This window comes from Toxorhynchites rutilus, chromosome 1 (genome assembly GCF_029784135.1).
Source record: "Toxorhynchites rutilus septentrionalis strain SRP chromosome 1, ASM2978413v1, whole genome shotgun sequence".
In the NCBI taxonomy this organism is placed as follows: domain Eukaryota; kingdom Metazoa; phylum Arthropoda; class Insecta; order Diptera; family Culicidae; genus Toxorhynchites; species Toxorhynchites rutilus.
This window is the reverse complement of record NC_073744.1, coordinates 142,872,419-142,887,300: the sequence shown is the minus strand read 5'-3', so window position 1 is coordinate 142,887,300 and position 14,882 is coordinate 142,872,419.

Below are 14,882 nucleotides of genomic sequence, written 5' to 3'. Positions count from 1 at the left end.
GATTCATTCTGGCTGAAAAAGATGATCAAAAAGTAATTTCTGTAGTACTAGTACTGTAGTACTATTTTGTTACTGATCGCAACAGCCCCTAGCGGACTACTGTGAGGGTTTGTCTTGTATCAATCATAAAAATAAGTATTTCTCACAACCACAAATACTCCCGGGACATATGACATACTTAATGGGAGCAAGTGGGAGCAAACATAATTTGGATAAGTTTTCGCTGTATTGCAAAATAATCACGCTACAAATGTGATGTATTTGAGCTCATGTAATGCCTTAAAAGACTTCCGGTGGTCATCATACCGACATTGTCCCCCATAAATGTTCGATTGGTTGATTTTATACCCACCGAGCTGTGCTTTCAGAAAGCACTAAACATTCGTCATTTCCGCTGTCGTAAAAAAATTATGACTAATCCGCCTAGCACAACTCTCGCAGCAACTATCGCACTCGGTCTATTTGTCTCATTAAAGGCACCACAGTAAAGTTCGAACCACAGTGTCGCCCCTCACTAACTGTCAACAACTGGCCCTAAAGCGACAATATCCGGAACCGGCCATTGGCGGGAAAATGCCAGCGCTAGCAATAAAAATATATTCGCTCCCATTCGGTTCGGTTAACGAGTTTTTGCTGTGACGGTTGTTGGGTCAACCATTTTCCCCCGCTCACAAGATTCAAGCCATTCAAACGAAATTCCAATTCGTCAAAAGCATGACCAAAGTCGGTTCTGTCGGTCGCATTCCGGAAGTGATGACTCTGCAAGGATACACGACGCCGAAATCATAATACCGTACCTTTCAAATGGATGAGGGGAGAAGGAAATTCCGGACGCACACCTTCCAAAATTGATTCGATTTTTCGAAACGATGTCTTCTCTATTTGCCTAACCGATGCTCCGGTTGTCGCCGTCCGGCAGAAGGAAGTTGAAATATGTTTGATCAGCGTGACCTTTTTTTCCGCCTGCCGTCGCAATAAATGTCAATCATCTTGGTGCGTATTTTAAAGATGTTCCAAAATTGAACGAAACGTACAGATTATAATCCATATTTTACAAGTTAAGCGTATTACAGCGCCATCGAAGTCGGAACTGCGATTCGCACTTACGGTCAACGTCTTCACTCGCTCCAATCTGATTACACTTTACTACGCGTTTTATGCGGGAGCCTTTATGAAATGAAGAAAAGTACAACACGCAGGCGGATCGGCAAATTACCAGCGTAAAATTACAACGCAATTGGGGAGCTTTTCCGAATTTTCTGGAGTATTTGTTGAAGTGGCACAGGTAACACAAAATTACACAATACCCGAATACCTTTTGCTCGTGCCAAGTTATTTAACTTATTTCCTAGGTTATGCAACAAGGGCAATACAGAAAGGGTTCGACTGTTTTCATTACAAATAATAATTGATTTCCATACCGGAGCGGAAAAAGGTCTCAGTCAAAGTACGAGAGCATTTCCAGGCAGCCGTAAGGCAGTTCTTCCAAATTTCAAAGCAATTAAAGCAGTCATTCCCGGTGTATGCATGTGAAACCTTTTGATGTAGGACTACGTATAACCTTTCAATATAGGGGCCCATTTCAATATTTCGGTGTGAAAAAGTGTTCAGTTTTTGAACGCTAATACCTCCTCAATTAATGAATGGATTTTGGTTCCAAATACACACATTGATGAGAAATATCCTCAGCATTTGTTTATATGCTACACATTACGGTTTTTCAGCTCATATAAAGTTCAAATTGATGAAAAATTGGAAGAAAGAATTCCCTACTTTCACATACATTTTGTCTGCGCTCCCGCAGCAAACAGCTATTCATTACAAGCAACCACGGGTACGAGCGAAACGTATGAACAAGGTGAAGGAGGGAGACAAAAAGGAGATAATAAATAAATATAGGCGGTCGCTACAACGTTAACTATATGGCTATATAAAGTGAGCGATGCTGGGGCTTGGCCACATTCTATCATCGGACGCCAAGCAGGAAAGACGTTATCTTGAAATTGATTTTCAGCATAAGAGATTGCTGCATTGGCCGGGGATGTATGCGGTGCGATACCGCAAGAGTGAGAGGCAGGAGTTTCAATGGGATGTGGAGCAGTAGAGCCTATCGAAGTGGGTTAAAAGCGGTGAGGGCGTCGCGCCGGGTGAATGAGTGGATAATTGCGCTCGATTTGATAGAATGCTGGAGTTTTTAAACGGTTTTATTTAGCTGTGACATATTTGTATGTTTGTATGTAACATGTTTGTCTATGGCGCTGTACCACATTAATTGTTTTAACACATTAATCCTCTCCTGTTGAACGGTTGATCTGAAATTTGGAACACACCTTTATCTCTGCAGTCATTATAAAACTGCATATTTCATGATCTTGAAAATCCAAGATGGCGACCGCTACAAAATGGCGGATTACATATTTTCTCAAAGCCCCATCAATATGGGTATCAAATGAAAGGGATTGACTAGTAGAACACAGTTATTTATGGAAAATACAAATCCACAATGGCCGCCACCACAAAATGGCGGATGACATATTTTCTCTAAACCCCATCAATATGGGTATCAAATGATCGACTCCTCATGAATAACTGTGTTCTACTATTCAGAACACAGTTATTCATGAGGAGTGCAAAGCCCAATTATATCACGATACCAGATGGTAAATTCCTATTACGATATGCTTGCCATCAAGTATGTGTTCGTTGCTGGCTGAACAATAAACCCTGCAACATTTGCCCCGCACGACATTTACACGACAAATTTTGATTATTTCGTATTTGAATCTAAAAGTTTGAGTGTTTACTGAGTGCTGAGGTTTTATTTTATCCTTTGATTTTTTTCTGTAATTTTGTACATGAAAAGTTGATCATTCTGGGATCTGTGCTCCATGATATTCGAATAATGGACACCCCTTGGTGTAGTCCAACGTCTTTTTTTATTCAAAATATACGTTTATTGTTCTTGAACGGTGGTCTCAAATATTTTATGCTATCTTAAATTTATAAAAAAATAATAAAAACATTTTTTACAAAAAAAATTATAGGAGGTTGTGTCCCAGATACGACCGCATTGTTGACGTAGAACTTCGCTGCTATTTTATAAAAGTCGCTTGTTTATACCTTCGGATATTATTCTATAATGCTGTGAAATTTTAGAAACAACTGCTTAGTAGAATACTCTCTGAGATGTTTTTTTTCTTTGTAGAATCAGTTGACGATAATTGATTGATGATTCATTCTTGCCTTCGCAGAACAATACACTAGCTGATCGTATGTCGCAATTTATTTCATGTCAATGCATTGAAAATTTACCTCGAACGCTATTCCGGTGGCCTTTTTCGCAATTGACATAGACTCGGCTACAGTCGATTAAATACATGTTGCACCAGCACCATTATTCCACATCTCATAACTACATCAATATATCTTTGGCACCGCGAGGAAACAACAACAATGACAACACTTGCAAGTATCAAATATCATGCTACATGTTATTTAGTATTGCCTCAGTGGAATTGCACCTTTAGGCATCGTTAGTACAACGTAAACCAAGCGCCAAACAAGCGTTCGCCATAGCATGCATACATAGCCATACATTGAAACTACTAGGAATATAAACACTTCTCATCATTTTGCGCTATTCCCAAAATAAACGCTTCTGTTTATATTACTGGCCTCGAAAAAAGTCACTTTCTCATGCTCGAGATAAGCACAGCTGTCACCAGGGTTGCCAATAATATTTTTGAAAAAACTGGAAGATTGCTCTTAAAAAAACTGGAAGAAAACTGGATCATGTGAAACCTTTTTATTTTAAGAAGACCGGCTATGATTTAACTAAATTGATTTTTTTTACCCATTTCAAAGCTTGAGAAATAGATTTTTTTTATGCTTCGTGTAGTGTTTATATGGAGTTCATAAAACTGTAACTGTAATTACTGTGAAATAATATTTGAGAGATTTTTTTGACGTAGAACTACGTCTTTCATTAAGGGTGCCAAATCAGAAAAAAGGTCACGTTTTTATGAAATAAAGTTAACGTTAATAACTAATTTTGCCGCGAACGGATTTTGGCGATTTACATACTAAACGAATCGGAAATTTCGTAAGATTTGTTTAATGTGCTATACATTAGATTCCCTGGTTTGTAGATGGTTAAAATTCATGAAAACTTTAAGCATTTCCATTTTCCCATACATTTGTTCTGTCCATTTGTGTGCTTTCCCGAACAGAGCTGTCAATAACGAGCAACTTATCGACGACCAACGGAGGGGAAATCGTAGGATTCAAAGTCTCCGTGAACAAAGGAATAGGTAGAAGAATGAAGGGGAATACTTGCCTAGAGTATAAACAGTGGATCTCGCTGAGGCAAACTTTCATTCGGCATCGGACTGTTGAGCAATTCAGTTCACTTTTCTTTCGATGCGCTTCGATCCAAGATTGGACCCCACCAGTGGTAATCCAACTTGGATATCGTTGTTTGGTTGTTCTGTTCGTTTTTCGCGTTATTCGTATCGTGTGTTTTTCTTTCCGCGTCATAAATTGGACGCTTCGCGTAGTGTGTGACAAGGCTCGAGGCTCGAGGCAGGCTCGAGCCCTGCAAAAAAACGAACGCATTGCCAGGGGCAATAAAATTTCGAGGGAAGCGTCATCTAATGATGCACGCGATGTTGGTGCAGTGAAAAGCGCTCGCACTGAACCTTCGCGAGTGTGACACCGTATCAAACAACAGCGAAGTAGACGATTTCGGCGCGTCGGTCGAAAATGTAAACACCGTTAACAAAATCAAAATCAAGCTCTCCCTGCTGTTGGTGAGACCGGCCGCTCCTGACAAACTCATCAGCGAATTCGCATTGATGGGTGTTACAGCAGAGAACAAGCTGTGTGGCATTATTCAGTCTTTTTCCAAGCAGTTAACATTGTTTGTTTTCCGTCATCATAAGGTCTTCGTTGGTGCCTTTGAGAATGCATTAATGCATTAAACTAACGTTATGGCGAATCAGGCGTTAAGGTTGTGCGCCAAAAAATTATTTGGGGAATACCAAGCATCTTGAATGTCTTACTGGAATGTTATAAGTTATTTGGGTTCACGTGCCAGTCGCAAAACTAGGATCAACTAGGATTGCAATCGCGCTAATATTGATCATAATGAAGCATTGCTACTGTTTTCGAGGTTGTTATTAACAAAAAGAGTTTATTCCGCTTGTTTAGTCACCAAAAAAGTAAATGTCGTTCTGGAATTTTGCATGTGATTAGGTTTCGCTTGCCAGTAGCAAAATTTTCCCCACTAAGGATGACAGCTGTGCTTCTCTCGAGCATGCGTAATGCAACTTTTTTCGAGGCCAGTAATATTAACAGAAGCGTTTCTTTTGAGAATTACGCAAAATGATGAGAAGTGTTTATATTCCTAGTAGTTTCAAGTCACCAGTGTATGGCATGCTCTGGCGAACGCTTGTTTGGCGCTTGTTTTACGTTGTACAAACGATGCCTAGAGGTGCGATTCCTTTGAGGCAACACTAAATAACATGTAGCATGATATTTGATACTTGCAAGTGTTGACATTGTTGTTGTTTTCATGCGGTGCCAAAGATATATTGATGTAGTTATGAGATGTGGAATAATGGTTCTGGTGCAACATGTATATAATCGACTGTAGCCGAGTCTATGTCAATTGCGAAAAAGGCCACCGGAATAGCATTCGAGGTAAATTTTCAATGCATTGACATGAAATAAATTGCGACATACGATCAGCTAGTGTATTGTTCTGCGAGGGCAAGAATGAATCATCAATCAGTTATCGTCAACTGATTCTACAATGAAGAAACCATTTCAGAGATTATTGTTCTAAGCAGTTGTTTCTAAAATTTCACAGCATTATAGAATAATATCCGAAGGTATGAATAAGCGACTTATATAAAATAACAGCGTAGTTCTACGTGAACAATGCGGTCGTATCTTGGACACAACCTCCTATAATTTTTATTTGGGCAAAACTTGAAGAGTTTCGTATTTATCGCTTCATAAAATCCATAAAATCGCTGATAGAAGAGCGTAGCGTATAGTTCGATACCTCAAAAAGGCACGGATCAGCATGAGATACGAGGTAAAATACCAACAAATAACATATACAACTTCTCATAATGTTATTTCAATACTCAAATAACCACAAACAACGTTGCTCAAGTATTACTTTGATATAGGAATTATCAAATTTTGGTATTGAGAAGCAATTTTTTTCATTTTTTTGATATTATTCATTGCTAATTTACATCTTATATTAGGGTTGTACAAACCAAATTTCGGTATCAATATCAAGATGAGGGACACTTAAATATTTCCTCTAGCTCGAGAAAGTACTTTTGAAAAAATATGCATAGTATGCTTTCTTGCAAAATTTACACTATGGTTCACATGCATTTTATGCATGTTAGCTATTAGCTATTTAGGGGAGTTTGTTTGCATTAATTAAATTAATTAAATTTAGAACTAAAATTCCTTCGAGTGACTATGAGAAACTAATATCCATTTGTTGTAAAGGGAAGCAAGGTTACTTGGGTTTTATATTCATATCAATTAAGGTCTATGGAAACCATTTACTCTATGACCTTCTGAACTTCAGAATGTTTTTAGAGGATCTATAACATCTGATGTTTATATAAACTCAGAGCCTGCATAGCTCGCGGACTCTATGAACTATTTTGGGTAAGTTTTCTTTCTATGGACATTTTACCAGTCTCGAATGGAATGGTAGATCAATTGGTCTGACCTTCAGAATGGTTTGGAACATTTGATATTTATATAGATTGAAACACAGTGTAGCACATTGATTCTTCTTAAATAAAATTAATAATTGAGCGATACCCTGTTTTTAGAGTAGTTTGATAAGTTTCCACCATTCGGGAAAGCTCTTCGTTTTGGAATTTTTGACAAAACACCGACCGATTGAACAAAATGGAAAGAACCGAATTACAACCTCACCTGTCGCAGAAAAGAGAGAGATCGATCTAAATTCGAATGATAAATGTATAAGAAGAAATTACATAAGAGATAGGAAGAGGAAGGGACAGATAATATTTATCATTGTAAATTTATTTTACATAAAATGGATAAAACTAGGGCACACATATGAAAAACTGGGTAAAACTGGACGATATTCCAAAAAAACTGGAAGATTTCTGGGTTCAACTGGATGACTGGATCGAGAAAAAAACTGGAAGAATCCAGGAACATTGGCAACGCTGGCTGTCACCCTTAGTGGAGGTAGTTTTGCTACTGACAAGCGAAACCTAATCACATACAAAATTGCAGAACGACATTTACTGTCTTGGTGACTAAACAAGCGAAATAAACTCATTTTGTCAATATAAACAACTTCGAAAACAGTAACATTGCTTCATTATGATTAAGATTAGCGCGAATGCAATCCTAGTTGAAAGCAGTTTTGCGACTGGCACGCGAACCCAAATAACTTATAACATTCCAGTACGACATTCAAGATGCTTGGTATTCCCCAATGGATTTTTTGGCGCACAACCTTAATGCCTGCTTCGCCATAACGTCAGTTTAATGCATTCATGCAATGTCAAAGGCACAAACGAAGCCCTTATGATGAACAAAACAAACAATGTTAACTGCTTGGAAATAGACTGAATTATGCCACACAACTTGTACTCTGCTATAACAACCATCGATGCGAATTCGCTTATGAGTTTGTCAAGACCGACCGCCTTCAACACCAGCGGGGGGGAGCTTGAATCTGATTGCTGCCTGGGTAATGGCGTTTACATTTTCGACCGACGCGCCGAAGTCGCCTACTTCGCTGTTGTTCGATGCGGTGTCACACTTGCGAAGGCTCGGTTCAGTGCGAGCGCTTTTCACTGCACCAACATCGCGTGCTTCACTAGATGACGCTTGCCTCGAAATTTGACTGCCCCTGGCAATGCGTTTGCTTTTTGCAGTGCTCGAGTCAGCCTTCCTCTACTTCTTGGTCATCACACACTACTCGAAGCGTCCAATTTATGACGCGGAAAGAAAAATACACGATACGAATGACGCGAAAAACCAACTGGAAAAACCACACGACGATATCCAAGTTGAATTACCACTGGTGGGGTCCAATCTTGGATCGAAGCGCAGCGAAAGCAAAGTGAACTGGATTGCTCAACAGTCCGATGCCGAATGAAAGCTTGCCTCAGCGAGATCCACTGTTTATACTCTAGGCAAGTATTTCCCTTCATTCTTCTTCTTTTCCTTTGTTCACGGAGACTTTGAATCCTACGATTTCCCCTTCGTTGCTCGTCGATAAGTTGCTCGTTATTGACAGCTCTGTTCGGGAAAGCACAAATGTGGACAGAACAAATATATGGGAAAATGGAAACGCTTAAAGTTTTCATGTATTTTAACCATTTACAAATCAGGAGATTCTAATGTATAGCATATTAAACAAATCTTAGGGAATTTCCGATTCGTTTAGTATGTAAATCGCCTAAATCCGTTCGCGGCAAAAATAGTTAACTTTATTTCATAAAAACGTAACCTGTTTTTCTGATTTGGCATCCTTAATGTAAGACGCAGTTCTACGTCAAAAATTATTCTGTTAGGTAAACCAGTCATCAATCCCTTTTCGCATATTTTCATAAAAAATGAAGCGCTGCTCGGCTAGCGCTTGTTCCATTGGCGAAAACAAATGGTAATCGTAAGGCGCCAAGTCTGATGTAATGGGGCATTGTCATCTAGTGATTACCGAAACTGAGGCATATAAAAGGCCGAAGGAGTACTATAAAAATGGTATCGAAAAGTTGCAAGATCGCTATAATCGCTGTATCGCCCTCGAATGCAATTATGTTGAATAATAAAATTGAATTTTGCAAAAAAAAAACGTCTTACTGTGTTACCTTATATACTTTTCAGCCAAACTGTTATCCACTTTTCATCCTCGGTTGCGATTCGATGCTGAAATGATTTTTTTTTGTGTTTCGCAAGTAAAATTTCACAGTAGATTTTTCGGTTTCTTTGAACCCATCTTCCAACCTTCAGGTTCTTTTCCATGGCTTTGAACATCGAGAAACAGTTCAATGGCAATCATTCGATTGTGCTGCTAATTGTTGTTGACTTTGACCTTCATATTCGCCCGATGAAGTTCGCAATTCGACGTCTTGGAACCCAAGGTGTGTTTATATATACTAAAGGTGTGACCGTGTCGTCAATAAGTGCGCGAGGGGAAACGGTATAAATATACGGTATACTACTAGTTCGAAAGAAGTATATTCATAGAATCATTGACCACTAGTATGGTATATTTTCCTTGGCACTCTGAATTTGAATACTACTATTCTAGAACGGGAGCTGAGACCACCTTCTTCAAGTCCGCATTTTACTCCTGCAGGCCCTGAATTCTTCTTCCCAGTCTCCTCCACCACCAGGGAATCATTTTTATGCTTCAACCGTAAATGGTTTAGCATATTCGATGTATTTCGACGAAACACCATGACGGTTAAACAAATTTTGCACTATATTTTTTGAAAAAATGGTTCCCTTTTTCATTAATCGCGATTACTTTGATAATTATTCGATGTATTGATATTTTGATTTTTTATTATTCGATACAAAATTACTCGATAAAAATTGTAGATATTCGATTATTTGAATAAATCGAACGATTAACCGTCGTTTCTAACTGCAAAACGCGGGAAAAATATTTCCATCACCAACCGACACCGAGAGTCGATTTGTTCTCTTGAGCTGAAACATATAATAAGATAGAGTATATTACAAACCTAGTTTTAACCGTAAAAGACTTACCTTTCAACTTTTCAATGCTCTTATTGCCACCAAAACAATTCCACACGCAAAAAGCAAAAAAATAAATATTGCAAAATTTTGCTGATTGTTTACATACAAACTCCAAGATGGCTGAAAGGCCTTTCTCGTAAGTCGCGGTACCGTATTGTATTTATCGGGTTCGAACCCTATCTCTTTCGGAGACATTATATTCAGTTTGAAAGTACCTGGGTGGGTAAGAAAATTAAAAGTGCCCTCAAATCAAATCTCTAGGTCTATGGAAAATTTTGTACAGTGTGCCAAATAAGCAATTCTGACCATTTTTTTTGAACACTTATGGGGTTAATCATAAAATCTATGGAGAAAAACGTACTTCTAATTTTTTGCAAGCCATTCTCAATAGCAATAGCTAAATTTGAAAAAAATACTGAAAGTGCATCTTGCTATGGTGTATCGATCAAATGTTTATCAAATGTTTTTTACATCAAAATTGAAGAATAAAAAAATCTTAAAATAATGATTTTTTTGAGTTTTAAAGATTTGGTACTTCTCCAATTCGTATTCAAATGTGTGCCTACGTCTTTTCTATATATTTGTGATTTTTTTTCAGAATTTTTCCAGTGTTACGCGGTACAAATAAACATATTTTTAAATTCTATTTTTTGTTCAGAATTTTGAGACTCAGTACGTTATATTTAATTATATTCTTTTGTATTTTTTGAAATTTGTGATTTTTCTAAGGAAATTTCGAGAACTGTGTGGTACGAAAAAATCTAATAAATTTTTAGGAATTAGTTTTTTTTTGTTTATCTTCTGTTATTTTCCAAAAATCTATGATTGTATTGTGTTCATGTATTTATAAAAAGAGCCCAAAATTTTATCACTAGAGCTATGAAAAATATTGTATAGGGTACCAAATTAGAAATTTTGGTAGTTTTTCTGATTTTCTATATGAGTCACCATAAGAGCTATAGTTAAAAACGTAGTCTTTCTTTTTTTTTTACACGCCATTTCACGCTAAGCTATTGAGTTTGGGAATGAAGAAATGGAAAAAAAAATACTCAAAGTGCATTTTACTATGATGTATCACGACGTATCGGGAAATAAAATTATCATCAAAGATTCAGTGTTTTTCGTGTTTCGAATTTTTAATTTTTTTTTTTTATTCGAAATTGGATATTTCCACAAAAAGATAAGATAGTTTTATGTTTAGTCTTATGAAGTTAAACACACGAACACAATAAAATCATTGATTCCATGAAAGTATAAAAAAATGCTGACCGTGAAAATTAGGAAAAGGAGTACGTTAAATCTTCTAAAGATTAAGAAAAATATTATTAGGTGCACCGGTATGTTTCTTCGGTTTTAGAACAGATGGCGTAACTTGATTATTATTCCGTAAATCAAATTTCCAGACATTCGTTGGAAAGCTTCTGTTATTGCGCGTCTTTTTCAGTATATGTATGTCAAAAAGTTGAAGCGTAAACAACAAAGTTTTTTACCACTTCGAATATATCGAATTTCGAACCAACGAGAGTGTTGATGTGTTGAGCCGTGCACTGAATGAAAAACGGCCATAATACGAGCAAAGACACGATAAAGTTAATTTGCAACACAACAATCTTTGGCCACATGTCGTGAAACCGGTCAAAACATACTTGGAAACGCTGAAATGGGAGGTCCTATCCCACCCGCCGTATTCTCCAGACATTGCTCCGTCCGATTACTACTTTTTTCGATCGATGCAGCATGTCCTGGTTGACCAGCACTTCTCTAATTTTGATGAAGTCAAAAATTGGATCGATTCGTGGTTAGCCGACAAACCGGCCGATTATTTCCGCAAAGGGATCCGTGAATTGAAAGAAAGATGGGAAAAAAGTTGTGACTAGTGATGGCCAATACTTTAAATATTAAATTTGTAACCATTTTTGCAGAATAAAACATTAGTTTTTGAAAAAAAACGAAGAAACTTACCGGTACTCCTATCAGTTTTTGAGTTATAAATTTTTGTAAAAAAATCATAAAAAAACTTTGGATCCTTTTCAAAAAGTAGTGTAATTCTTTTTTGAATATTTCAATGCAATGCAAAGTTGCTTAAATAACCAATGTCTTTACACCCGCGTTGCATTGCTATCCGCGATGGTACTGCCAACTCCTAAGATGAGTTGGCATGAAATTCGTCTATATTAAGGAGAAAAATCGAATAGAAGAAAAGAAGAAAAGAACATGATTCAAAACAAGATAGGGGATTAGAGTAAAAGCGTAAATCTTATTTATAATAATAATAATAAGCCCATAGAATCGGCTATTAAAGGGTGTGTCACATCAAATTGTATCACGGAAAAAACGCTGTAGAAATTTAATTTTTAGGAATTATATCTTCAGCTTTCGCTTATAATCAGATAAGAGTGTATAGATCACGTTGGCCATGCCTCACTGTCAATTTTTCGTAAATTTGGAAAAATGTCGTCGAACGAAAAAAGGCGTCGTGAATTAATCCTGCGCACTCATTTCGAGAATCCGGAGTTGTCACATCGGGACATCGGTAAGATGCTGGTCCAATCCACGGTCAGCAGAGTACTAAAACGATACTTCGAGAACCTAACCATCGACCGGAAGGTGAAGAACGGCAAAAATGGATGCTCCGTCAGTGAAAAAGATCACAAGCGCGTAGTTAAGCAGTTTAGACGTGATCCGAGAAGTTCGGTCAGGAATGTCGCCAATAAGCTGAATTTGTCAAGTTCATTCGTCCAGCGGACCAAGCAGCAGGAGGGTCTGCGTACATACAAGGTTCAGAAGGCTCCTAACCGCGACGAAAGGCAAAACATGGTGGGGAAGACGCGAGCCCGGAAGCTGTACACCGAAATGCTGACGAAGCCGCATTGCCTGGTAATGGACGACGAAACCTACGTCAAAGCGGACTTTTGTCAGCTGCCGGGCCTGTTGTTCTTCTCCGCAGAGGGCAAATTCAGCGTTCCGGAGGAGATTCGCAAGCAGAAACTATCCAAGTTTGCCAAAAAGTACATGGTGTGGCAAGCGATCTGCTCTTGCGGAAAGCGGAGCGCCCCCTTCGTGATGACCGGCACGGTAAACGGGCAGGTTTACCTTAAGGAGTGCCTACAGAAGCGCTTACTACCACTATTGAAGCAGCACGAGGGCCCGACCATCTTCTGGCCGGATCTCGCTTCGTGCCACTATTCAAAGGACGTGTTGGAGTGGTACGAAGCCAACGGGGTCACCTTCGTGCCAAAGGAAATGAACCCGCCCAACGCGCCGGAGCTTCGCCCAATAGAGAAATATTGGGCGATTATGAAGCAGGCCCTCCGGAAGAACAGAAAAGTTGTCAAATCGGAGGCGGACTTCAAGAGAAAATGGATTTCTGTTCAAAAAAAACTACAACCTGACGTTGTACAGAACCTTATGGACGGGGTAAAGAGGAAAGTGCGAGCATACGGGCTTGGGCTCGAAGTATGAATAAAACGAAAATGCCAAAAGTTGTTTAATAGTTTCTATTTTACTGACTAAAATTTTCAAAAGGATCGGTCTACTGGGCGAATTTCTACAGCGTTTTTTCCGTGATGCAATTTGATGTGACACACCCTTTATATTAATGCACAACGTTCTTGAATCCACTAAAAAGTTGAAAAAAGTTACCAGACCATTTCTGTCAGAGTAACGAGGATTGACAATTAACCAATTGACATATCAAACAAGTAGAATAAAAGTGTCAATTATATATCAAAACTATTTTTTCAATCAGTATTCACATTGTTAAAGGAAATAGATTTTCATCTAGAATTTCTCAGCACAAGAAAATGGGCATTCTCGAACGCTTCAATCGTAATTTTCAAAAGTATCCCCACCAATCTTAAACTTTAAATCTTTAAACCAACTGATTGAGTCAACAGAGAACCGGAATGCAGCGAGTAAAAATGTTCCACATTTGCCAAACGTGTGGAGTCCGAACGTGCCGAAATAGAGCAATAAACCCAAACAACAACCTTCCCATTCGGGGGGAAAACACCGAAAAAAATAACCACCCTTCTGAAGCAATGCCCAGTACGAGCACGTCTCTCAAATAACGCTAATTTCATCGCAAATTATTTGTCTGTCTGGCGGTGTGGGGGTAGAGAACTCCTCTCCCTCACTGGTTCCCGAATAATCACCACCTCCGCTCCCATAGACGCGCTGCTTCTATTATCACAGGAGTGGCTTTGCATATTCATAACGTCAACGGCGGCGCGCGCTTTGGTATATATTTTTGCAGGCCAGCAAAACTTTTCCGCCCCCTTTTCTGTTATTGATTTTTTTTATTTAGTGAAAAATTATGCTGGCACTGTGGCCTCCACCTGAAAAGAAAAAAAAAAAAACAAAAAAAATCGTCACCCTCCCAAAAAGGTTTTATGGAGCGTGCATTCGGAAGCCATACTGTGTACCATTGGATTCGGTTTTGTAAAAAAAAACCATTACCAATGATCCCATCTACCTGAAAAGTGGATATTTTGCGCCACATCATGATGCCTCTATTCGACACACAAAAAATAAAATAAATGCTATGAATACCAGTGCAGAGATAAAGAGAAACAAAAATATTTATTCAAATTTCATTTAAACATTTCCAACCGGTAATGATGCTCTGCCACCACACGAATTTGTTGTCCGTATCCTACCTACCTTGGTTTGTTAATCCTCGGTTTTTGCACCGACACCCGGTGGGGCGCCAATCCGAGGGATTCTTCTCGCGGGTAGGAAGTCAATGGCTTCCGCGTATGTCGCTGACGCCATCTTCTACAATGAGCGGGAAGTGGTCGGGAACAATGGCACAAGGTGACAGCCGGAACAATTGAAAAAAAAAATGAAACTCCTCTGGGGTGAACGAAAAAAAAAAGATTATTGAAGTACTGAAACGTGCATCCAAAATTCTTTACGTCAAATTGAAGGGATACCACTGGCTTTTGTTCATTCGCGAGACGTGAATGGAACTGAGAAAAAGAGGGATCTATTATTTGGGGTTATTTATCTTCAGAGGTGGAACAACTTCTTTTTTTAATCTTAAATTGAACTGACACTCCGGAAGGAACTTTACATTTCAACCTAGTGTTACT